Source organism: Hakea prostrata, chromosome 10 (assembly GCF_041222555.1).
Source record: "Hakea prostrata isolate BN-2017 chromosome 10, UWA_Hpros_2, whole genome shotgun sequence".
NCBI classification, from domain to species: domain Eukaryota; kingdom Viridiplantae; phylum Streptophyta; class Magnoliopsida; order Proteales; family Proteaceae; genus Hakea; species Hakea prostrata.
In genome coordinates, this window is record NC_142609.1 from 27857371 (window position 1) to 27883055 (window position 25685).

The following is a 25685-nucleotide window of genomic DNA, read 5'->3' on the forward strand; positions in this document are numbered from 1 at the left end:
GGTCATTCCCGTTTGATCAATTATTCATTTTTCAAGGACTTGCATCTTTTCTTAAAGATACCATTCACTCGGGTTCACTCCCGTTTGATTATTTACTCCTTTTTAAAGGAACTTGCATCTTTTCTTAAAGATACCATTCACTCGGGTTCATTCCCGTTTGATCAACAACTCCTTTTTCAAGGATTTACATCTTTTCTTAAAGATACCATTCACTCGGGTTCACTCCCGTGTGATTAATTACTCCTTTTTAAAGGAACTTATATCTTTTCTTAAAAGATACAAGTCACCCGGCTTACTAACGTTTTATCAATTACTCCTTTTTTTTGAAGGAACTTACATCTAGGAGATACAAATCACTCGGGTTTATCTCGTTAATCCACAGGGGGAAGTTGTTTGGTCACTTATGTGCAACAAAAAATAGAGAAAAACTTGATTCATTCATAAAAGGATTACAATATTCGGTATCAAGCTTTAGTCAATTTTCACCGAAGGACTCCCGGAAGATCTTCTCCAGTCGTTCTCCCCTTCGGCTCCCATACCTCTTCACCTACCTCTTCCTCCCCGTCTCTCTCCCTCCTTTTCTTCTCGCTTTGTTTCTTCATCTTCCCCTCCTCTTACTCTCTCGGTTGTTCATTATCCATAGCGGAAATCTTCTAGCCTCTCCGGTCGCTTCTACTGCTCTTTCTCCTTTTTCACTTCTCTTCTCCCCTGGTTCTTAAACTCTGGTCTTTTCTCCCACCCTCCTCTTCCCGGACTCAACTTTAACTTATCTCTCTCATTCTTCTCTTCTTCTTCCCTTACTCTCTCTTCCTCTTCCTTTTCTTCTTTTTAAGACTCCTTTTTCTTCTTTCTCTTCCTTCTCTCTTCTTTTTCGGCCCTCCTCCCGCTCCCCTCACCCTCTTTTCCCCCTTCTGTTTTGTGTTTGAGCGGGCTCCTTAAACTCCTATTGTTTCTTTCTCTTTTTCTTTCTCCTCCTCCTTGGGGGCCCTTCGAGGCCCCTCTCTCTCTTCCCTCCCGTCCTTTTCTCCCTTCCCCCTCTCCCCCCCTCCCTGTCCCCCCCTTATTTCCTCTTTCGTTCTTTCCTCTTCTTCTTTCTGCCATCTTACGTTTTCCTAGGCTCCCCTCTCCTCCACCCCTCTCTTTTTCCCTTTCCTCTCATTCGGTAAATCCTGCTTTGGCTTCCTCATATCCCTCCTAAATACCCTACACAAAATCTATCTTACACGTGTTCATCCGGTTCTTTCCTTGGCTCTCTTTCGCTTCTAAACTTTTGGCCCTGTGGGGGCTGTCTATACTGTCCTCCGCTTGCCTCGTGGCTTCTTTCTCCTTCCCTCTCCATCTTCCCTCTCTCCCTCTTCTTTCTCTCTCTTTTTCCCTCTTGGTTCCTCCTTGGTTTGTCCTATCCCCTCACTGTTCCCTCCTGACCCTCTCCTTTATCCGGGGCCTTATATTTCCTCGGGGCCATAAGAAAAGGAAACTTACCGATTAAAGGCAAGGAAGGCTTGAGGAGCTTCGGAAGTCAGTCAGGAGCGTTGCTTAGTGGAGAGCAAAGAAAACAGTGGGAAGGAAATGAAGGGGAAGGTCCCTATTTATATTGCCGGAAGAGGCGTTACATTCCTTGATCAGACGGTTACGACTCTTGATGATCGACGGTTACAAAATGGAGACGGTTCGCCTCCCCCGAGGCTCTCATTATGAGCCTACGCCTAGCCACCTGACGTGTCAAACCCAGGTTGGGCGAAGTCCTGGAAGATAGCCGTTACGAAAAACGGCTGGTCACCTTAGTTCGCAGGCATTTAATGCGTCCATTAAAGGGTACTCCTGGAATCTCCCGAGACACAACTTGCTCCAACCTCCTAGCTATCCCGAACATCGCAAGCAACGGTCGGGATAGGGGGCATATGATATGGAAAGATGAGCACCAAACGGGTATAGCCCGAATATTATATACTGTCATGTTAGTCGGGTTCCACCCGGTTTCAACAGGTAAAACCTGACCGGGTCTGGCCCGGATGGGGCTCCACATGCCAGTTAATCGGGAAGGATGCCGATCATCCATGACCAAAAGCGTAACGTACGCCACAGATATGGCAATCATCCTTGTTATAGAAGGTCAACTCAGCAGCTGATTGAATGGGACTAACAACAAGGGAGCATGATCCGAGGAGAAACATCAGCCCTTGTCTGATTGACTTACCAAATACATAAAAGGTAACACCCACACTATAAATGCACAGATCTACCCCTCCGGTAAGCAACCAATACACTTTGAGCATAATCTTGTGTAGCTTTTGCACGAGACCTCATTCGGTTCATCATCTAACTTTGCCATCGGAGGCGGCTGCCCGGCACACAAGCCGGCCCGCATCTAAACTTTATTGTAGGACTCATCATCTCGAATACGAGAGGAGGCTCAGTCGGATCCAGAAGCATAATTGATCCGCATCACAACCCAAATTCAAATGGGATTTTTCCTACATCTCCATCAACAAGTCTAGGTTAGAGAATTACCTTCAAGTCAAGTTTGGAAGTGCATTAGGTACATCAACTAAACTCCCCCTCATCAAGGTGCAATTTCTTATCAAACACTGACAATGCATCCAAGTATGGGGCACCATCATCAATGTCCATAGGTTCGGAATCAAACATTATGTCTTCTATTGATAGGGCCCACAATTGTCTTCTTCCTCCATTTTGGGTCTTTAGACCTACAAACATCAAGGATTCTGGGTTGGGGTTAGGGTCAGGCTAGGACTGGATTTCACACTTATCAAGACGTCATGACAGTAATTTCCCACCACCAAACCTCGAAGATCCACCACTACCTCTAGTTCTTTCGGAACTCGACTCTCCATAGTGACTTCTTTGATCTTGAACAGAGATTGAGGTTTGTGTCTATTCTTCGCTGACGCCTTCTAATTTCATTAGTGCTTAAAAAAAACCCAAGTTCAGACTGTGAAAGTAATTGCACAGAAAGGGAGAGAATTTGCGATGTGGACCAAATTATGCTCTTAAGGACGGAAGCGTGTTCCCAAGTTTTGAATTACATTCGATAAGCAAGCCAACAAAGTGATCGGAGAGAGAGATAGAAAGCGGGGAAGAGATTCATGGTAGGTGGTGGTTATTAGGTTTAGGGCATGACAAGGACGATGGTGGGTGAAATTTGGCGGGGGGAACGATGGGGGTGGTGGTCGCCAGCAAGGAGAGCGTGTGTGGTGGTTTTCAATAGTGGTTGACAGTTTTCACTGAGGTGTTGGAAGATGATGGATGTCGGATGAAGCGCTGGATATGAGAAGGTAATTTGGTCATAACACTACATTTAAGGACATTATGATCATGTCACTTTCAAAGTTTAACTTAACAGAATTAAGGCCATTATGCTAGAATAGAGGTAACAAATAATTTTTACAATTTAAGCCACCAGTAATATTTGGCCTTTTAAAGGGTGCCTAGAATTTTACCCCACTTGAATTTTGGCCCCTAGTAAAAAGAACTCGAAAAAAAAAGAGAAACGTCAAGAATTCCGTCCATCCGTTATTCCGTGTGAAGCCGTGAAGCGACGGTTTGCTGCGCCTTTTCTCATGGTGATGATTAGTTGAAGTCCAACACTTCCGCATTGTTTCGCAATAATAATTATTATTATTATTTTTTGTGTGCGGTGAAAAGTCTCGCAATAATTGATTTGACACAAAATGGAAAGAATTAGAGAATGGAGACGTTAGCTTGTAAAAGATGTTGGATGTAATTTAATAGAAAAACAAGTAAGAATGGAAGACAAAAAGGCAGTTTTTCTTCCCACCTTTTTTTGTTTTTTTATTTTTCTTCTCAGAAAGCTGTGGAGATTTGCGGACTACGACGACTCGAATGTTTTTTATCGGGGAAAGATCTCAGCTTGTACAACTACCAGCACTCTGAGTCTCTGATGGAAGGTAATAACTCAGTCTTGCGAACCTATTCTCTAAGTTTTTGTTTTCTTTTGTTTCTCTTTGCTTCTTCTTCATCCTATTTCCCTTGAATTGAGTTGAATTGAAGTAGAGCTCAGTGTGTTTTGCTGAACACTTTGGTCGATCATTTAGCTTCTGAAATTGGAGTTCTGATTTCTGTTTAAAGTGAAAAGGAAATTTGTTTTCTTCTTCACATTTTAGATTAGGTGATTCTCTGAAGCTAGCTTGTAAGTCGAGACTGTGCAGGAATCTGTTATTGGAACTGAATTCAGGAGTTTTTGTGGATAACCTCCGTATTTGGAGATGGAAACCGGGTCCTGAAGAGGAGCGTTGGAAAATCCTGATTTTGGTGTGGGTCTTTTGTCTTTCGCAGTGAGATTTGGAGCTGTATTAGGGTTTCCGTGTTCCAATACTGTTGTTTGTTTTTTTTTTTTTTTCGTTCTACTTTATAATGTTGTTTGCATGGCTAGATACAGCTGAATTTCTGATAAATATTTCAGATATTCGAACTTTACGAGAATATTTGTGACTAAAGCACTACGTATTTTTGGCAACTGTCATTAAGAGTTTCTTCCTATGATTACCCGTTGTAGTTTCCACTCAATAGTCGTTCAGTACTTGGACTCAAACTGGTAAATTAGCCTGCTGAGACTAGTTAGTTTTACGGGAATGGGTTGTACTGAAGCCACCTGGCATCATTGTCTTTCCTTAATTTAGTCTGAATGGTCTGTTGAAGTGAACCTTTGATTTTTCAATTAGAAGCTCTGCATGCATTTGGGTGAGTTCCTTCATCTTGAATCTGTGGTTCATATCTAAACCCAGATCCATGAAGCACTTCTCTGTTAGGTCGACATCTTGTATGGAGTACTTGAGAAGATTTTTCTGTAAACTTCTTATCCTTTCATCTCATTTTGGTTGTCCTGGGAGAAGCAGTGATTGTTTTCGTGGCTCATAATGTCTAGGACTCTAGGTTCCTCGTACCAACCTATGCTTTATAATTCAGGATTCATCGGGTTTTGGCTACTTTAACATGATTTCTGTTAAAAGTCTTGCAATTGCAGGAATTTATCTAGCAGCAATAGCAGAGGCCATTTGGTTTTTTCTTTTGTTTTTGTTCTTTAGGTCTTTGCTGTTTTAGTTATTGTAATTCTGCCTCCATTAGTTAGGGGCAGAAAGGACATTTATATGCTTTCAACTAATAATAAATAAGGGCTGTGATTAGGAGAGAGATAAACCAAATCGCTCCACCTTTGGTTTGTGCAAGCTCTTCTTCTTCTTATTTCTCAAGTTCTTTGGCTAGTTGTAGGATCTTGGATTCTAACAATTTCCATCATTCCTCCAAAAGAAAATTGCTTGTTGAAGGGGGTCCTAATGCATAAGGTTCCTGCTACTGCAGGGTCTAGGAGTGTTACACAAGTAATTTGGAATCAAATCCCTTAAGCCCAATAGGCTCAAGATAGTTGTATTTGTAATAAAATTAATGTGTACAAATACAACTGCCATGGCTAATGGATTACGGCTCATAGTTGTCATGGCATAGCGTAGGCACCCTGGCCATTCTTTGGTCAAGGTGTCCTGGCGTTGCCTTGGTTTTCATTGCCCTCTGTCGCCTCGCTTCGCCTTATTGCGTTGGCAACTATGTTGCGGCTGTACAACTACTAGAAGATTCCTTAACATCCCCTCTCAAACAAGGAGGCTCAGGTAGGAGCTTGAGTTTGGAAGGAAGCAACAAACCGAGGTCCTGAAAGTGCTGTGGATAAGATATAACTGGTCTTCGGTACAAACTAGCCAAAAACAGAGATCTCCTAGACAATAACTCATATCCTGATAGTTGCAATAAATCAACTGAACCAAATTTGCTACTTAGCATTTATCCCTTCTAATGTCCACTAAATGTAGTTTTAGGTATTTTACCTATTCTTGTGGGAACAATGTGGTAAAGAGGCTCATTATCCATTCCCAAGTAAGAGATAGGTATTTTACCAATTCTTGTGGTCGTAGTGTTGTTAAACAACTAAGAACGATGTGGCTTCCGAATGCAACACAACTACAAAGGGAAGGGGAAATGGAAACAAGAACTCCCAATTTAAGTAAGAGGCTCATTATCCATTCCCAAGTAAGAGATATTGGATTGGGTTGATTATTAGAGCTATGACAAAAAGCCTTGACATTTTAAATCTTAACTGACTATATGATTAAATATGCTGGAAATCCTCCAAAAACACTAATCTGGTATATCTTATATGTCACACCCCCCACTACCTAACTTTGGCATGAAATGACTAGGATGCTTATCATCATCCTAATGAGCTGCCATTATCTCAAGTATAGTACATAACAATCAAAATCAAATGCGCAATATGAGATTACTGTAGCACCAGCCCTTTAAATTGTCTGCTCTGCTTCTAACCTACCCCAGGCTCCTGACCTTCTTTCCAGTAATGCCTTATCCAAAGCATGAAACCACACAATGCATGTATAACAAAACCTCCCTTAAACACACACACCACAACAATCCCCCTACCTCATACACACCATACGCAACTGTTTATGACCTCAAATGATAATGTATACATAAACTGGTTTATAGATTTACAGCCACTTGCAAAACGTTAGCTCCAAATACAACAAAATATTACTCAAAAGATCTTTTAGGAAATGAAAATGGTAAACTTCACTAAGGGTGCCCCATAACCATAATCCTCACAGGAGCATAGTGTGTCATGATCCTCTGTCTCAGGTGTCCCCCACTGTCCACTGAAATCAGCAACAGAATAAGTGGCATTGTTGCTAGACACAGCAGTACCTGCATTTTTCAACTAAAAGGGTAGCCAATCACATGGTCTGAGCTAAAACTAGCTCAGTGAGGGATGGCTGCATGTGATTGTTCAAATATAGTTCATGAGTAAAGTGCAGAGTTCATTTCATTATCAACTTAGCAACAAATTTATGAGTCTGGTTCATGGTGCTAGTGTCTTAAGGCCCTTAGTCATATCTTGGTCACCAATGATACAAATCCTAATTGTGAAAAAAAGACTCTCTCTGTCCAAGAATGCACCCTTGCTCACACAACAGACCCCCAATGTCAGTGTCTGGGCGCCATGGTCCCAAAATTATAAATTGGTCATCAGGGCGTGATCTACGTCAGACAACTATCATGTTGTAGTCAACCTACCATTGTGGGTTATCCAATGTCTAACCACATGTGATTTCTACACGAACAAAGCATGACTTCAAGTATACAATGGTTCTGTATTCTGAGTACACAGGCATACATATAGCTAATGATGATTATAGGACCAATACTATATCTTGACTGCACACCATGTTAATTATTTGTACAATTATCCAACAGTTTCCTATTCCCAGAATAGGCAAATTAGTTGTTTTATGATGGTTACTGGGTCAGTTTCATACTCAATTCACAACTCAGCTAAAGGAGAATGTCTGTGCATTAATTATTTATGACTAAAGTATGGGGATCATGGTACTGATGCATACCTTGGCCACATCAAATTTTATTTCCACGTATAATTCACCATGTTGCAGATAGTATGATTCTGCAAATACCAACTCGGTATATCAATTTTAGCATGAACAAGCCTTATATAATGTCATTGAGTAAACAACGTTCAGCATACTTATCTAGCATTAACATTTCAAGGATGCTATTTTATGCAAGGTTGATAGCATGGAAGTGTATCAAACAGTGTGAGTATGTATCTAACATGCTCCATGAAATAGAATCACACCAAATACAGTCACCTTTCTTCCACCTGGTAATTTAATCTCAAATAAAATTTCCAACTTGACAACCCGTTAGGCCTCGCCAGTGGTATATCTTTAACCTATTTCACGTGTACAGTATGCTAGTTCATGTGTATAAGAACCCTGATAGGTACCCAATAAATCTGGGTGAAACACATTCTAGGACTTCCAGATGATCAATGCAAATGATCTCCCATCATCCGGTCCTTATTTTGGGTACTGGATGAACCTTGCAGGTGATCATTTCAACTGAAGGGGTTGTCCAGTGGTCATCCCAATTGCTCCATAGGACAGATTTTAGTTACAAGGATGATCAGCATCTGGTTGGGTATTCAGCTCTAGTTCAACCAATCCTCTCCTAAGGTCTTCTAATGGGTGAATTGATTCTATACATTGTTAGGAGAACATTCTGTCATCCCACTGTGTAAATATGATCATTAGTTTGTATTGTTGATCAGGATTGCTGTTAAATTACTTGATCAAAACCCTAAAATGAAATTAGGTTACATGAAAGTTTAGATTCAGGACATAATCCCAAGTGCTTTTTTTTTCTTTTCTTCTCTTTCTTCTTTTTTGGATGAACGAAAAAAAAAATCATTAACAAAATGCCCTGAGAAGGGAAAATGTACAAGAGAGAGAGGGATATGGGGGGGGGGGGGGAGGGGCAGCTACAGCCTGCTACTCAGCAATAAGGGAGAATTTAGACCCCAAGAAGCTACAATAGTCTTGTTCCTAGGGGTATCAGCAACAGGGGGTGGGGAAGGCTTTAAAGCCTAGAAGATGCATCAAAGCAAATGGCTCTCCAAATCACATCAATGGGCCTGGATTTGGAGGTGCATCTTCTCAAATTTCTTTCTTGCTACATGTGAGAGACCAATGCACTGAACACCAGTTTGCCTCTCGTGTCACAGATGGAGGGGCCTGCAAAATTTCTTAGGGACCAAAACCTATCCCGAGAGAAGTCCAAGGATCGTCTAGAATGCGGCCAAATAGAGGTGATGGCTAATGCCCAAAGGGAGAAGGAGAAGGAATACAAGAAGAAGAGGTGGTCAACGTCTTTAGGATTGTTCCAACAAAGGATTTAGTTGGGGTTGACATTGATATGTCGGTTAATAAGGAAAGATTGGGTGGGGAGACAATGGATGAGGGCTCTTCTAGAGGTGAAGGTGAGGTGGGGGATGCGGTCTTTATACCAAGGTAGGGGTGACCAATTAACTGATGGGGAGGGGGATCAGACAAGGTTCCAATCTGAGGATGAGGTGATGGAGCTTGAGGGGGAGGGGGACCAAATGATTTGGTCATTAGGGTTGGGGTTGGGGGGGGGGGAGATTGGACCAAAATTGAGTGAGACTCGATGGGAGGGAGGCTAGAGAGATCTAGTTATCATAAATGAAATCCGAGAGGGTAAGTTTGGGAATACAAGAAGCATAGACTTGACGAGGGCCCAGGAGGTTGAAGAGAATTCTTAAAGAATGCTAGGGGTCAAGCCAGAAGTAGGTGGAGGCCCCATCAACAATCTTAGTGGAGATAGTGGGAAGTGCCAAAGGCCTGAGCATGACCAACTTTCTCAGTCCACCCAGATGGAATCCTACTTAGAGGAGATCTTCTAGATGAGCTTTAGATGGCAAGCACATTTGACATCATGAATCCTACGGAAACCAATGCCTACCTTAGATGTGGGGCGACAAACCAAAGGCTAGCTGATAGGGTGAAGGAATCTGGAGGACTCTTGACCTTTTCAAAGGATGGCACAAAAGAGAGATTCCATGGAATAGATTGTGGCTTTGGGGAGTGAAAAGATGCCGCACCAACAAAGGTAGGAGGAGTGAAGAACAAACTTAATAAGGAACATCCTTCTGTGAAGGAAAGGAGTTTGCCCTTCCAAAATTCAAGTTTCTTGTGGATTTGATCAAGCATAGGAGTACAGTGATGGTCAGTGAGCCTACTGGGGATGAGGGGGAGACCTAGGTAAGAGACTTGGAAGGAGCCAAGAGAGAACCCAATGAGCTAGAGGAGGGCAGCTTTAGAGGACTCCGAGACACTAGCAAGGAAGAGGAGAGGGTTTTGCTGGTTGACTTGTAAACCAGAGAGAGCTTCAAAGAGGGTTAGAGAGGAGAGGATGGAGAAGATTGAGGAGTGGGAAGCTTTGTTGAAGATCATAAGGTCATCCACGAAAGCCAAGTTAGAGAGATTGATGAATCTGCATTTGGGGAGGGGAGAGATGAGATGTTGGTCAATTTTGGATTGGATGAGATGGGAGTGAACCTCGATGCCTAGTCTGAAATGGTAAGGCGAGAGAGGTCAACATTGGAAGATGCCCACACGGGAGGGAAAGAAGCCAATGGTGGAGCAATTGATGATGAAAGAGAAATGAGGGGAGGAGATGTAAGCTTCAATCTAGTGAACAAAAGAAGGAGGAAACCCCATGGTGTCCAAGACATCGAGGATGAAGTCCCATCGGATGCAGTCGAAAGCCTTATGGAGGTCAACCTTAACAAGGGCGGCAAAAGAGTGAGAGGAACGGTCAAACCTTAGAACAATTTCAGCACGGAGGAGAATGTTGTTAACAATGGACCCACCTGCAACGAAAGGCAATTGGTTTTTGCTGACAAGGGATGGAATGACAAGCTTGATTTTGTTTGTGAGGACTTTGACTATGAACTTGTAAAGGAGGTTGCAGAGAGAGATTGGATGAAAATCCAAAAGGAGGAAGCTTTGGTTGATAGAAGCAAGCTAAGAGGGATTGAAGAAGAAGCTGTGGACTGCGATGATGAGGTCCTCTTTAAGGAAGCTCCAAGTGGCCTTGAAGAAACCCATACTGAAGCCATCAGGCCCAAGGGCCCTACTAGGCTTGAGGGAATACATAATCCCAAGTTAGTTTCATTGATTCAAATGAAAAGAATGTCATATGAACTACATTAGTTGAGCTTATTCGGTTCAATTTCAGGTTACAGCAAGCGAAACACTGGGTCTTAATGAAATCCCAATCAAGAATAGTATATTATTCTAGAGTTGAGTACCATGAATTGAACAGGAACCTTGGATTGATGTTTTGAACAAGCAACAGAGTACATGGAAGCTCTTCCCAAAGTTTCCCAGTCTTCTGGTTCTTTTTCCTTTCTTAGATTTCAATAAATGAAACTATTCCTTTTTATAGCTTGGGTTATGGAGTTCCATTTGTCTCTACTCTGTAATTTGAAAATTGAATGCAATCCTCTAGTTGGACTTTGTGGGCCCACCTTCCTGCCCTCCAGTGGAGTATGAAGCTGTAGATGGACTGATGTAATTGGACTCACTAGATGATTTCAGCTCAGCACACTAGGCCCCACAGGCTGTAATTACATTATTGGGACTTACGGTTCCAGCTGATGATCAAGTAACATCCAGTCATTTTAGTTTAATAGAATTAAGCTCAGTATCTTCCAAGCTAGGGCGAATAGATGATTCGCCAGCCCGGCCCCCAGGCTGCGGGCTCGGTCCAGCTGATGACCAAGTAACATCCAGTCATTTTATTTTAATAGAATTAAGCTCAGTATCTTCCAAGCTTCCAAGCTTACACCCAAGGGTTCTTATGGGAATTTATGGACAACAAGATAATGTGATATGTTATGCATCATTAGGATTGAAGTAAAGAAGATTCTGTTAGTCACCACAATCATCTGGAGTATTTCAAGGATATCTCTCGTAGCTTTGATTACACTAAAAGCATCTGCGTGGAGGGTAATCTGATTGCTCCATTTCTGTGGCAGCTACATTCCTCAAATTACCGACATCACATCTGTTAGAACATGACCAAACTACCGTGGGTTTTACAACATAGAAGGAGATACTGTGATAATGAAGAGGAACATTTCAAGTTAGTGAGAACCACATTAAACCCTCAATATTTCATTTGCCTTATTACATTCCTCACTTGTGAATGCTTGTTAACTCTCAAAAGTTGTCTTTAAAAGAGCTTTCAGAAGTGTGGTTGGGGAGAGGGTACAAGGCAAGCAACTGTTCAAGTGGTTTATAATTCTGCACCCTAGATCTTCTCTTGTGACAATCCTCGTTCTATGTTATCTTCTTCCCTTTAGAGGATGATGTGCAGCCTGAAGAAAATTCAACAATTACCTTAAAAATGAATACCACCTACTGTCTGTCTTTTCAAAAATGTTGTATGTTTACTAAATGTTGTATGTTTACTCTTTGTATTCCATAAAGTCCAAATGAACATTCAAAAGTGAAACTCCCTATATATTTTACTTCTAGGTCTGAAGCCGCTGGTTATAACAACAAATACAAATCAGTCTTGTCACAAATAAATTGGGTTGACTACATGGATCCTTGGCTTCTAGTCAGCTCTTTTCGAGGTTATACTATATACAAGGTCTATGTTACGCATGTATTTTCTCACCACTTATCTTAAGGTTATTTTTAAGGTATGCCTATGGCTCTTTTAGTTCCTTCAACTTGGATTACAATATTCCTCTAGGATTCAAAGGCCTCCGTTGAACATGGCCATGCCACCTCATTCAACTTTCTTATAGCTTATCACTTATTATGGGTACTCCTAAAGCTGTTCCAATATATTATTATTTACATTATCCTTTATAGTATTGTCACTCATCCATCTAAACATCCTCATTTCTATTGCGTTGAGTTTATATTTGTGATACTTTTTAAGCATTTTACTCCATACAACATGCTTGTTATATGTTGCTCCTATGATATTTTCCTTAAAAGTCTTAAAGGAATACACCAAGCATATAAAACTCAGATACTCCTCTTCATTTCATCCAACAACAACAACAACAACAACAATAAGCCTTGTGCCAACTAAATGGGGTCGGCTACATGGATTCTTGCCCTCCAATCAGTTCTGTTTGAGGCCATGCTAGATACAAGGCCTAAGCTATACATATCCCTTCTCACCACTTCTCCTAAGGTTATCTTAGGTCTACCCCTAGCTCTTCTAGTTCCTTCAATATGGATTATATCACTTCTCTGTACATGAGCATTTATAGGTCTCCGTTGAACGTGGCCGTGCCACCTCAAACGACTTTCTCTAAGCTTATCACTTATGGGAGCAACTCCCAGACCAACTCTAATATGATCGTTTCTTATCTTATCCATCCTAGTTTTGTCACTCATCCATCTTAGCATCCTCATTTCTGCTACACTGAGTTTATCTATATGATTCTTTTTAACAGCCCAACACTTTGCACCGTACATCATAGCTGGTCGAACAATGGTCCTATAAAATTTTCCTTTAAGCTTTAATGGAATACGCCGATCACATAAGACCCCAGACACACCTCTCCACTTCATCCACCCTATTTTAATTCTCTGGGAAACCTCATCTTCTAAATCACCTCTTTTACTTATGATTGAACCTAGGTACCTAAAACAATCACTCTAAGGAATCTCTTTATCGTCAAGTATCACCACCTCATCATCTGCCCGATCATGACTAAAGTTACAAACTAAATATTCTGTCTTCGATCTACTAAGTTTAAAGCCTTTTGATTCCAAAGCTACTCTCCATGATTCTAATTTGGTATTAATTCCCACTTGGGTATCAATCAACACAATATCATCCGCAAAAAGCATACACCAGGGGACCTCATCTTGAATGTCTTTGGTTAATTCATCCATTACCTGTGCAAATAGATATGGGCTTAAAGTTGACCCTTGATGTAGCCCAACTGTTATCGGGAATTCATTACTTTGTCCCCCCACTGTTCTAACACTAGTCACCGAACCATCATTCATATCCTTAACTATATCTATATATTTACTTGCAACACTTCTTTTCTCTAGTACTTGCCAAATTAACGCTCTAGGGACTCTATCATAAGCTTTTTCTAGGTCAATAAATACCATATGAAGATCTTTCCTACATTCTCTATACCTTTCCGTAAGTCTCCTAATTAAGTAAATAGCCTCCGTTGTAGATCTTCCCGGCATAAACCCAAATTGGTTCTCCGTAACTGTAGTTAAGTGTCTCAAACGGGTTTCAATTATTCTCTCCTATAATTTCATCGTATGGCTCATCAATTTAATGCCCCTATAGTTATTACAACTTTGAATATCTCCTTTATTTTTGTAAATTGGAACCACAACACTTTTCCTCCAATCATCTGGCATTTTCCCTGTGCTCATAATCTTATTAAACAACTTAGTCAACCAAACTAGTCCATGGGTTCCTAAGCTCTTCCATACTTCAATTGGGATTTCATCAGGACCTTGTGTCTTGCCGAGTTTCATCCTCCTTAAAGCTTCTTTTACTTCGGACATCAAAATTCTACGTATATAAGTTCGGACATTGGTGCCTTGGTGAAAAGTGTAATCGTCCGAAACATAAGTGCTTGAAGAATGCTCATTTAGTAAACAAGAGAAATAGGTTTCCCATCTTTTCTTAATATCCTCCTCACAAACTAATACTTTACCATCTCTATTTTTAATACATCTAACATGGTCAAGATCTCTACTCTTCCTATCCATCTTAGCTATCTTATAAATAGATTTTTCCCCTTCATTTCATCCATCGTATTTTATTCTCTACAAAATATCGCCCTCAATATCACCTTATTTATTTATGACTGAGCCAAAGCACCTAAAGTTATTGCTTTGCAAAGTCTCCCTCTCATCAAGCTTAACCACTTCACTATCTGTCCTAATATAATCAAAGTTGAATGCAATTGAGCTTTAAATCTTCTGATTCCAAAGTTGATCTCTATAACTCTAATTTGGCACTAATTAGTGCATTTGTCATCTATCAAAACAATATAATGAGCAAAAAGCATGTACCAAGGAATCCCATCCGAATGTTTTTAGTTAATTCATCTATAACAAGTGCAAACAAATAAGTGCTGAAAACTGGTCCTTGATGTAACTTAATTGTAATTGTGAAATCACTTCCTTGGCCCTCTCAGTAGCTCTAACCTCGTCACTACACCATTTTACATATCTTTAACTATGATGACAGGTTTACTTGAAACATGTCTCTTCTCTAGAATTTGCCAGAATAACTCTCTAGGAAATCTGTTGGAACCTTTTTCTAGGTCAATAAATACCATATAAAGATCCTTCTTACAATCTCTAGACCTTTTCACAAGTCTCCTGATTGAGTAAATGGCTTTTGTAGTTTTGTTGTAGATCTTCTTGGCATAATGCCAAAATTCTCAAGTGGTTTTCAATTATCCTCGCATATTATTTCATAGTTTGACTCATCAGCTTTATGCTTTTATAATTATTGTAGCATAGAATATCATCTTTATGTTTGTAAATTATAACCATGAGGATCTGGATTTTCCTCGTGTTCATAATCTTATGAAACAGCATCGTCAGCCAAGATAAATTACAGATTTTGAGCTCTCTTTGCTTCTATCTGGATTTCATTTGGACCTTGTTTCTTCCCATTATCATCCTTTGTAAAGCTATTTTTACTTCAGAATGTTGATTCTTCATGTATATGTAAGCAGTTTAGAGTCTTGGTAAATAATGCAGTTTTACGACATAGTAATACTTGAAGTTTGTTCATTCAGTAGGCTGGTATCATTCAATGGTAACCTTCCCATCTCTTTTTGATGTCGTCATCCCTCGCTCATACTTTACCATCATAATTTTAATACATCTGCCATGGTTAAGATCTCTGCTCCTCCTGTCACTCATCTAAGGTATTCTTATAAATATTTTTTCTCCCTTTTCTTTCTTAGTTATTATGAAGATCCTCAATTTTCGCCTTTGCTTTTCCCATAATTTTCTTGACTTTGTTCAAGCTAACTTATAATTTTGCAGATCCTTTACACCCTTCGCCATTAAGACTTTTTTTCCATGTGTTAAAACTACCTTTTTAGTCAGCACTATTTGAAGTTTGAACCTCATCATCTCATTGCTAAGTCTCTCTATGAGAATGGTGTCTCCCTCAAACGCCCACATTCATTGTTTGACTACTTCATCAGTAAAAGATTTAAAATATCTCCTTGAGCTCCACCACCTTATCCTAGGGACAAGAGCCTCACATTTCTTACGAACTTGTGGGGTGAGGGTATATGTCTGAATCTGCCGGTTATCTGTTGTTAAACTAAGTCATGTTTTACTTTTTGATATGGAACGTCCTCTATTACTTTCATAAGCTTCATAATACAGAATGTTGCTGCCATGACCATCTGACAATTGAACCACCCTTGATGATGAACATCCACCAATGAATTAAGTCATCGTGTCCTCCAGTTTAATTTTGGAACACTATCTATTGGGACTATTATCTGCAGAGAAACTCTAGTGAACCTTAATTGCAAATCCCAAAAAGCCAACTTGGAAGCCTTAGGAATTTGAACGTAAGCAGCAGCATGAGTTTGTTAGATGATGGCAATACATCTCAGATGGTTTGTTTTGTGCAGAAAAATGTCAAAAAACCAATGACTACTACTAATAAACACATGCGTAGGGATATGCTTTAATTTAAAGCCTCCCTGAATGGACAAGAGGGAGCCTAAAGGATGTAAAATGATGTATTTTGGAATCTTGAGGATTAATTATCAAATACCATGAGTGTCAGAGATCCTTCTAGGGATGTAAATGGATAGTCGAAAATTCGAATTTGATTCGTATTCGTATCTGTTTATGAGCATCCGAATTCGATTTTTTCGAATTCGAATTCACATTCGGATGATCTAATTAATGATTGGATTCAGATTTGGATATGCCAATTTTAAGTTGGATATTATCCGATTTGATTAGATATTTGACGGATACTATCCATATCCGATTAAAGTTTAATTATGGGGAATACATTGTTATCCCTTCATTAATATTCATTAATAGTAACTAATTACACTAAACTACAATAATTACTCTAATCGGATATTCGAACTACATTCGGATATTTTTATCCATCTGATTACTTTGGATTCGGACCGGATATTATCCGAAAATCTGATTAACTAAACAAATTTGAATTCAGTTTTAAATATGCATAGCCGACGGATATCGGATTCAAATTCAGATAATGTGTTTAATAATCAGATAACGCTTTGACTCAAACTTACTAGTTAGCCTAATTTAAGCCTTCTAAATACATTGGTGACATTGGATTTTTGAGAAAACAACCCTAAGTGTGAAACTGAAATGCTGTAGGATTGGGGGAATGCAAGGTTTTACAACATGTAATATAGAATCTTTGAAACATATAAATGAAAAGCAAATGTATCAAATACATTAAATAACTTAAATGTTATCAAAATTCCATCCATATGATTGTCACAATCTCAACTCTTGAGAATAGAATAATAAAATTATACAACCATTTGAAGTTCTATATAGGTCATAGCTCATAAGTTCATAAGACAAGCATAGAATGATTGATCTTTCTTTGGTGTTATAGATGTGCTAAGAGTAGTTGCAAGTGAAAATTCAGCTGCAATCTGTAAAAATCTGGCGAAAATTGAGAATTCTAGCGGGATATATGTAGGAAGAGATATGGCGAGATCTTGAGCGAGATGTGGGAATTGTCCTTTATCTCGTCTTGCCCTTCATCTTGTCTTGCCTTCTTAAAAAAGCAAAATCTTGCAAGATCTCAAATGATGTAACCAGGAAACTCCAGCAAAAGGGGAAAGGATTTTAGGGATTCTAAGGTGGTTTGGGCCTGTTGAAACTAAATTCCAGATCTGAATCCTTTTGCAATCAGAAATTCAGATTCGAAATTTAAATTCAAAGGGCCAGGTTAGGGTTCCGGCTAGGAGGAGAGGACTCAAATCTGCTAGTTCTATGATTGCAGAATTGTTCCCACTAGTCTTCTATCTATCTGGGTGTGAGTTGGATGGCTAGGGTTTAACAAGTCAGAATTCTGCAATTTTAAATTTCCTGCAACTTCTTGAGGATGAAGATGAAGTGCAGAATTTATAGAATTAGGGGTAGAAGACTGAACTGCAGAAATTGACGATGGGGCTTAAGCCTAGGGCTTCCTGCAACGCTAAGGGAAGTGAAAGAAATTTGAGATGGGCTGGGAATGGGGGTTTCTTATAGGGATTAGGATCTGCTGCCGTGGGGAAGTGGGGGAAAGGGGAAGGTCACGGTGACTGTGGGAGGGGTTGGGGTTTGCAGGAAACTAAAGGGGAAGGGCCAAAGGTTATTAGCAATGGGGTGGGGATGGTTTCCTAGGTCAAACTGAGGGGAGGGGGCTGGGGATGCTACGTTTGCTAGGCGAGGGCTTCTAGGGTTTGCACAAGAGAGGGGGAAGGGTGGGAAGGCTGCTGGACTTACTTGGAGATTGGGGGTGCTTGCTGCAATGGTTGCTTGGGTGCTTTGATGATCTCTTCAGAGCAGCCGAATTGAATAAGATAATGAACTTGAAAGCTTTTTTTGACTCAACTAGGGTCTACTACCCCACATAAGAGACCTTGATCCTCAAACAATCAATTCATTAATTCATCCAAGACTGACTATTACATTAATTGAATAGCTCTGACTCAAAACTTGGAATTCCTGAGGATTCCATTGCATTTTGGACTGGACTCTTAAGAATAAAAGATAATTTCAAAACAAACTCCTAACAGATAGGGTCTCCTTGGATAAGGAACCCTGTCTAAACTAGCTTGGGGTTCTTCAAAACAACTTTTAACTCAAACTAGAGTATTCCAAACATGACAAACTCAACTCAAGTTGCAAAATTAAAATTCTGGAAAATTCCAAAATTAATTTCAGAACTAAAAAAAGGGCTAAAATGCCCAAAATACCCCTCTAAAGACATTCGGCCAGCATAGGGTGGCTTCTTGGAGCCATTCTGGGTCCCCACTTGAGCTTTTGGCTAAGGTAGTCCTTGCGTTCACATCGATACTCTGTTTTTTGAAAACATTGATCTCTTGATGAATGTGCTGCTCTAGTGCTTCGGAAATCCTTGGTGTGGACTTGTCCTCGCATCTTGCAATGTGGAGGAAGTAGTAGGTGTCTCGCTGCTTGCACCTTTCACTGATAGAACCTTGGGGAAGATGGGATTGGCGGCGACAAGTCTTCAAATCCTCAAGAGCCCTGGGAGGAAAGATGGAGTTGGTAGCCATGCCTTGGAAGCCTTTCTCTGCCAACACCTTTATCATTACTATAGCTATGGCCTTGAGAAGGTGTGTTGGGTCTTAACCAAGAAATTGGAGACTTAAAGGATGTCCAGTTTCGCTTTGGACTTGTGCTGGTATGGACCTGGTATTCGTGGGCAGCAACTCTGGAACTTCAAATTCAGGGCCACGGTAATCTTCAATTGGAGGAATTGCTGGAGGCATGTCCTTTTCTGGTGTACTTGCCTTGATCATGTCCCCATACTTCTTAGAGGCACTGCCTTTGTTAATGAGGGCTTTATCTTCAAGGGCTTTGATCTTCTCCTGGTTCTCCATGATTGGGGCCTTGTGGTCTCTTTGGAACTCCTCTGTAGTTACCTTGGAAAGCGTGGACAGCATTACTGTACTTGTTACTGGCTCATCATGGTCTTCTGGGCTGTCCAAGTGCCTTTGGTTGTTAGAACATACTTCTAGGGCTGCTTCCAGTTTGAAGTTCTCTGATGGCTTTGGGAGATTGTATCTCCTCTTCTTTGAGAACACTTATTGATTGGGTAGTCCTGTATGTAGTGGCTAAGGCTGCTGATCCCCCAATTTTCTTCCAGGTTTGCAAGCTTGGAATTTAACTTAGTTATTTGAGCTAGCATATCTTGCTGGCCCTTCAGAATTTGCTTCAGCTTCCTACTGATTCCTAGCTTATACGTGATGGTTATAGAATGCTTGAAAGGTGCCTCTAGCTCTGATACCAATTGATGTAAATCAAGTCTAAGGCTAAGGGGTAATCTGGTAATTTCCCTAGACCTAGGGTTTGCCTAGGAAGCTCTAGCAAAAGGGGAAAGGATTTTAGGGTTTCCAAGGTGGTTTGGGCCTGCTGAAACTAAATTTCAGATAATCCTTTTGCACTCAGATTCAGATTCGAAATTTGAATTTCAAAGGTCAGGTTAGGGTTCCGGCTAGGTGAAGAGTACTCAAATCTGCTAGTTCTGTGATTGCACAATTGTTCCCACTAGTTTTCTATCTATGGGGGTGTGAATTGAATGGTGAGGGTTTAACGAATCAGGATTTTGCAATTTTAAATTTTTTGTAACTTCTCAAGGTTGAAGATGAAGTGCAGAATTTTTAAAATTAGGGGAAGAAGACTGATCTGCAGAAATTGATGATGGGGCTTAAACCTAGGGCTTCCTGTGACTCTGAAGGGAATTGAAAGGAACTTGTGACGGGCTGGGAATGGGGGTTTCTTATAGGGATTAGGATCTGCTGCCGTGGGGAAGTGGGGGAAAGGGGGAAGGTCACAACGACTGTGGGAGGGGTTGGGGTTTGCAGGAAACTAAAGGGGAAGGGGCAGAGGTTATTTGCAATGGCGTGGGGATGGTTTCTTAGGTCAAACAGGAGAGAGGGGCTTGGGGATGCTATGGTTGCTAGGGGAGGGCTTCTAGGGTTTGCACAAGAGAGGGGAAGGGTGGGAAGGCTTCTGGACTTACTTGGAGATATGGGGTGCTTGCTGGAATGATTGCTTGGGTGCTTTGATGATCTATTGAGAGCTGCTGAATTGAAGAAGATAATGAAGAACTTGAAAGCTTCTTTCACTCAACCAGGGCCTACCCACACAGGCATGGTGGGAGATCTCGCTCGAGATCATGCTTTTTCAAAGAAGAGAGTTGGGATATCTTGCCATATCTCGCCATATCATGGTGGAACTCTCAATTTTCGTTCATTTTTTTTTTTTGGATTTTGGCTGGATTTTCACTTGCAACTACTCTTAGCGCATCTACAACATCGAAGGAAGATCAATCATTCTCTGCTTATCTTATGAACTTATGATTTAAATGATTTATAAAGAACTTCTAATGGTTGTATAATTTTATTATTTTATTCTTGAAAATTGAGATTGTGATACTCATATAGATGGAATTTTAATGACATTTAGGTTATTTGATGTATTTGATACACTTGTTTTCCATTAATGTGCCTTAAAGGTTCTATATTACATGTTATATAACCTTGCATTCCTTAATCCTACAACATTTCGGTTTCACACTATGGATAGACTTAGAAATCATACTTAAGTTGTTTTCTGATAAATCCAAGGCCACCAATGTGTTCAAAACGCCGTAAATAGGCTAAATACCAAGTTTCAGCCTAGTTGGGACCCTAAAACTCATTGAGATGGGTCACCGAGTTGACGCCAAAAAATCACATATCTCGACCGAGGTCTCGCCAAGATGGTCGAGACCTTGGTTTTTCAAGGTGGCGAGATCTCGCTCGAGAGCAAGATCTTGTACCCTACACATAGCAGACCTTGATCGTCAAACAATCAATCAATTAATTCATCCAACATTGACTATTGTATATAACAAAGGCTATTTATAGCTTTAAACAAAAGACTCTGACTCAAAATTGGAATTCCTTAACTGATAAGGAGTCTTAAGAATAAAAGATACTTCAAAACAAACTTCTAACAGATAGGATACCCGTTGGATAAGAAACCTTATCTAAACTAGCTTGGTACTCTTCAAAACAACTTTAACTCAAACTAGACTACTCCAAACATGACTAAACTCAACTCAAATTGCAAAATTAAAATTCTGAAAAATTCTAAAATTAATTTCGGAACTAAAATAAGGGCTAAAATGCCCAAAATACCCCTCTAAAGGTTTGCCAACTTAGGGTGGCTTCTTGGAGCCATCCTGAGGGGGGCCCACTTGAACTTTTGGCCGGGGTCCTTGTGTTCACATCAAGTTGAGAACCAAGTAGGCTATCCTAAAGATTATTACTTAAATAAGTGAGAAACTGTTGCTTACCACTGTGCTCCAACCAAGTTTCAGCAAGTGGAGATCAGCCTTAACCCTAGACATTTAGTATGAATTGCTTGAGTTGAATTCGTCCGACTCTTAATCAGATTGAGCTGATTCCAGTTGAATTGGCGATCAAATTCCAGTAATTGGCAGAATCCAGTTCCTCAAACTATGGCCCCAGAACAACTATGCTCTTGGTAGTCTTCTCATAAAAATTGCTTCGCTGCTCCATTATTATAGTATGCTCCTAGTCTATATGAAACTGTTGTCTTGATGGTTGTGTTTCATGAACACATGTTTAAGGATTTTTTTCCCAATCAAAGGTTCTTCAAATGAGCATTTGAACAAATCTTTTCTTCCCTTTTTTTTCACTTTTTTTTCTTCTTTTTTATTTTTTATTTTTTTTTTGGAGGGGGGGGGGTTGGAGATTGAAGATGGGTTTGGAGTGGGGTGCAAGGGCTACATACAGACTAGCTTTATGGTCTCACTACCAATTTCATCTCATGGTGTAGAATACAGAGTGATGAAGGCCCCTGTTATGAGGTCCATTAGCATGAAAAATGACATTCTTAATGTTGGTACTAATGATATCTCTTATGCAACTCATCTCTACTGAACTTTCCACTATCCCAACCAAGTGTATTGTGCATACCCATCCTGATTCACCATTCAACATTTAACACTACTTGTATATGACTTGTCTCCATCACAGTTACAGAATATGGGACATAATTATAAATGGTTTCTTGTTTCGTGTCTGACAAGGTTTTGTTTCTATTTTCCACATTGAATATCTCTATCTCCTGCGAAATTAAAATGTTTAATTTGTTACCTCTAATAAGCACGAAGTTGACCTTTAATATTTCTAGCTTCGTTTTGGTGTTACTTGATGAGACACTTCCATCAAAACCTCCATGAGACACTTCCATCTTAATTTTTTCTGAAATAATGGAAATTGTTCACTTTGAAATATAATCTTGCATGATTATTGATTGGATAAGATACAAAGGTGGAGCGAAATTAGCTAAAAGGAGTAGCAAAGTATAATGTTATCTTGCATGATTATTGGTTCCATGTGGATGAATCTTGTTTCACTTGAATTGTGTTACAATAAAATCCATATCCCTAAAATGTCAGTTACAACTTTTTATAATACTTATTCTATGACCATTTGGTTTTCTTCCCGTTCTTCATGACATGGAAATGCCTTTGTTTCACAATTTAATTGTTATTTTCTTTGACACATTTGTGAACTCTTGAGTTTTTATGTTGTCATATTCACACTTCGTTCCTAAGTTTTTCCGATATTATCCTCCTTTATGCCTGAAAGCAGTGAAATGATGTCTTTTTCTTTCTGGGTCTTACAAACAATTTGACAGGCATTATGACATTTCTGATTGACAGGGGATTCCCCTGACCGTGATTCTGTTGATTCTGGAGCAAAGAGGTCCAGTGCATCTTCAGGAGGGAGATCATCACGTAGTCGTAAAGAGTTCCTCAAAAAGTTTGTGCATCATCAACTTCTGACAGAAAAGCTTGAAGACTGGTTTTTAGCCATCTCGGAAAATTCTGCATGTACAGCACCTTTGTTAGATGTGCCTTTTGAGTTGTCGGAAATTCAAAAGTTGGATTATGCATTGGAAGGGGTTTCATTTCAGCAGTTGATTCGAATGCCAAGTGCAGTTTATGCGTCAACATCAGATGCTGTTGAAGCCACTGCGTATCTTGCCATTGAAGATTTCCTATATGCAGGGGTGAAGGGTTTGTGGGAGGCATTTTGGAGTCAAGGTGGGCCTCTGCCCTTCTCAATTGCCTGTCTGCATGGTGAAAGTTTGAAATTCTATGCTGCAGAAGAGGCAATTGCGAGTGGAAAGCTTGAAGGCCTTTGTGCCACTGCAGTGATGCTGAAGAGCACCGGACATTCACGGGGAAAATGGGACCACATTCTTGAATTAGCTTTGATGAGGCCTGATGTTGGGAATTTTGCAATTGAAAGTAACCAGCTTCCTTCACAAGTTGTCCTTGGGGAAGCTCTCTTCTTTGCTGTGCGTATATTATTATCAAGAAGCCTCAGCAGATCTAGTATCCTCCATAATTCTAGTTCTGTCTATGTACTTCTTGTTGATTCACAGTATGGAGGGGTTGTAAAAGTAGAAGGAGATCTGAATAAACTGAACTATGATGTGCACAGTGTCTATGAATGTGCTGCTGAATGGATAAAGCATTCAAAAATTGCAGTTTCACCCATTGATAGGATCTGGAACAAGCTTGGAAATGCCAACTGGGGGGACGTGGGTGCTCTGCAGGTGCTTCTGGCAACATTCCATTGTATTGTTCAGGTAGCTGGAATGCCAAAACGTTCAGTAGATGATTTAGCAGCCCGAACATTTATCTCGTCTTCAAACCCGAAGAACAGAAAGGCAATTGAGGGATAACCAAGTGAACGGGAATGGTTTATTCAGATTTCAGAATCACAGTGGTACCTCTGAAATTGTTGAAGTGCAGGATGAATCCTTCAATGTTGAACGTGATGTGGTAATGAAGCTTGATGCTGGGTCTGTTCTGTTCATGGAGGATTCAAACTGGAAAAAGGGTTTTCAGATCAATGAAGTTTTGCATGATGGTGAACAATTATTCTACAGTGCGACTTTCTTAGAAGAACCAGGAAATGATTTATTTTTGTATGTCGGGTCTCATCCATCTCAACTGGAACCAGCATGGGAAGATATGAACTTGTGGTATCAGGTTCAGAGGCAGACTAAAATATTAACTGTTATGAAACAGAGGGGCCTCTCTAGCAAGTATTTGCCTCAGCTGGTTGCATCTGGCAGGATAATTCACCCTGGTCAATGTAGGAGACCAAGCTCAGGTGGGAACTGTGACCACCCTTGGTGTGGAACTCCAGTCCTTGTTACCAGTCCTGTTGGTGAGTCAGTTGCGGACTTGGTCAGAGAAGGGCGATTTAATTCTGATGATGCTCTCAGATGTTGCCATGATTGCTTATCAGCACTGTCAACAGCAGCCTCTTCTGGAATTCGGCATGGAGATATTCGCCCAGAGAATGTGATTCGTGTAAGCACTCGCATCAGGCATCCTTATTATGTCCTTATTGGTTGGGGGCATGCTATTTTAGAAGAGAGAGATCGTCCAGCAATGAACCTTCTTTATTCTTCGACTTACGCTCTTCAGGAGGGTAAGTTATGCTCAGCTTCAGATGCAGAGAGTCTGGTGTACTTGATCTATTTCTCGTCTGGCGGAGTTTTGCCGGACTTGGATTCTGTGGAGGGGCACTCCACTGGAGGGAAACCTCTTGGTCGAGAAGACTAATTCAGCAAAAGCTTGGCGACATCTCAGCTGTACTGAAAGCTTTTGCTGATTATGTTGACAGTCTTTGTGGTACACCCTATCATATGGACTTTGAGATATGGTTGAGAAGGTTAAGAAGAAGCATTCAGGAGGAAGACCATGGTAAAGAGGTTGACACATCAGGGTAGTCTTTATTTATTTTCTGTTAATACTTACATATTTTTCATTGTATCTATAGAGTGGCAGATGAGTCCTCGTGAACTTCTTCAACGATCAGTCCCCCAGAAGTGATTTAAACACTGTTGTTCAGGCTGGAGTTTTCTGTTTATTGGTTGAGGATACCTTCCAGATTTCTGCAGATTGTTTTGTTTCAACCATGAGTCCTATGGTGAGTATTCCCCCGGCACATAAATGGCACATTTTTCTTTTTCCAGTTGGATGGGCTGCAAGGGCTATGCTTATGCTTTTGAACTAACCGCCGACCTGAAGGGGTTGCCAAGGCCATTTTTCATGTTTCTTGGAATTCTGGATTGGGATTGTGTAAACCATCTGTGAACATCCACTTGGTTGGTTCACTAGTTGTCTGAAATGTTATCCTTTTTATGGATCATGATGCCTCATTCAGGTTTTATAGTGTATTTATATTTTAATTTTTTCCTTGTATAGATTTGAGTTTTTACATTTCTTGAGTTTCTTTGTGTAACTTTTTCTACTGAGGTTCATGGACTAGCGTGCTATATGTATTTGGGTAGTTGGTTTCTTTACTTGGTTAGTTCTCTCTCTATTTTTAACCACCCTAGGTTTTGGGATTTATTTGAGGTTCCTCAAGTTCAAAGATATGA

General features: G+C 40.3%; 1 pseudogene across 1 annotated transcript; it reads left to right on the top strand.

The window, feature by feature from the left end:
• Positions 1-3727: 3727 nt before the first annotated feature.
• LOC149002403 (uncharacterized) lies at positions 3728-25201 on the top strand (annotated as a pseudogene). The gene is made up of 2 exons (XR_016170253.1): positions 3728-3929; positions 22942-25201. The product of XR_016170253.1 is annotated as an uncharacterized LOC149002403 (transcript).
• Positions 25202-25685: the final 484 nt, after the last annotated feature.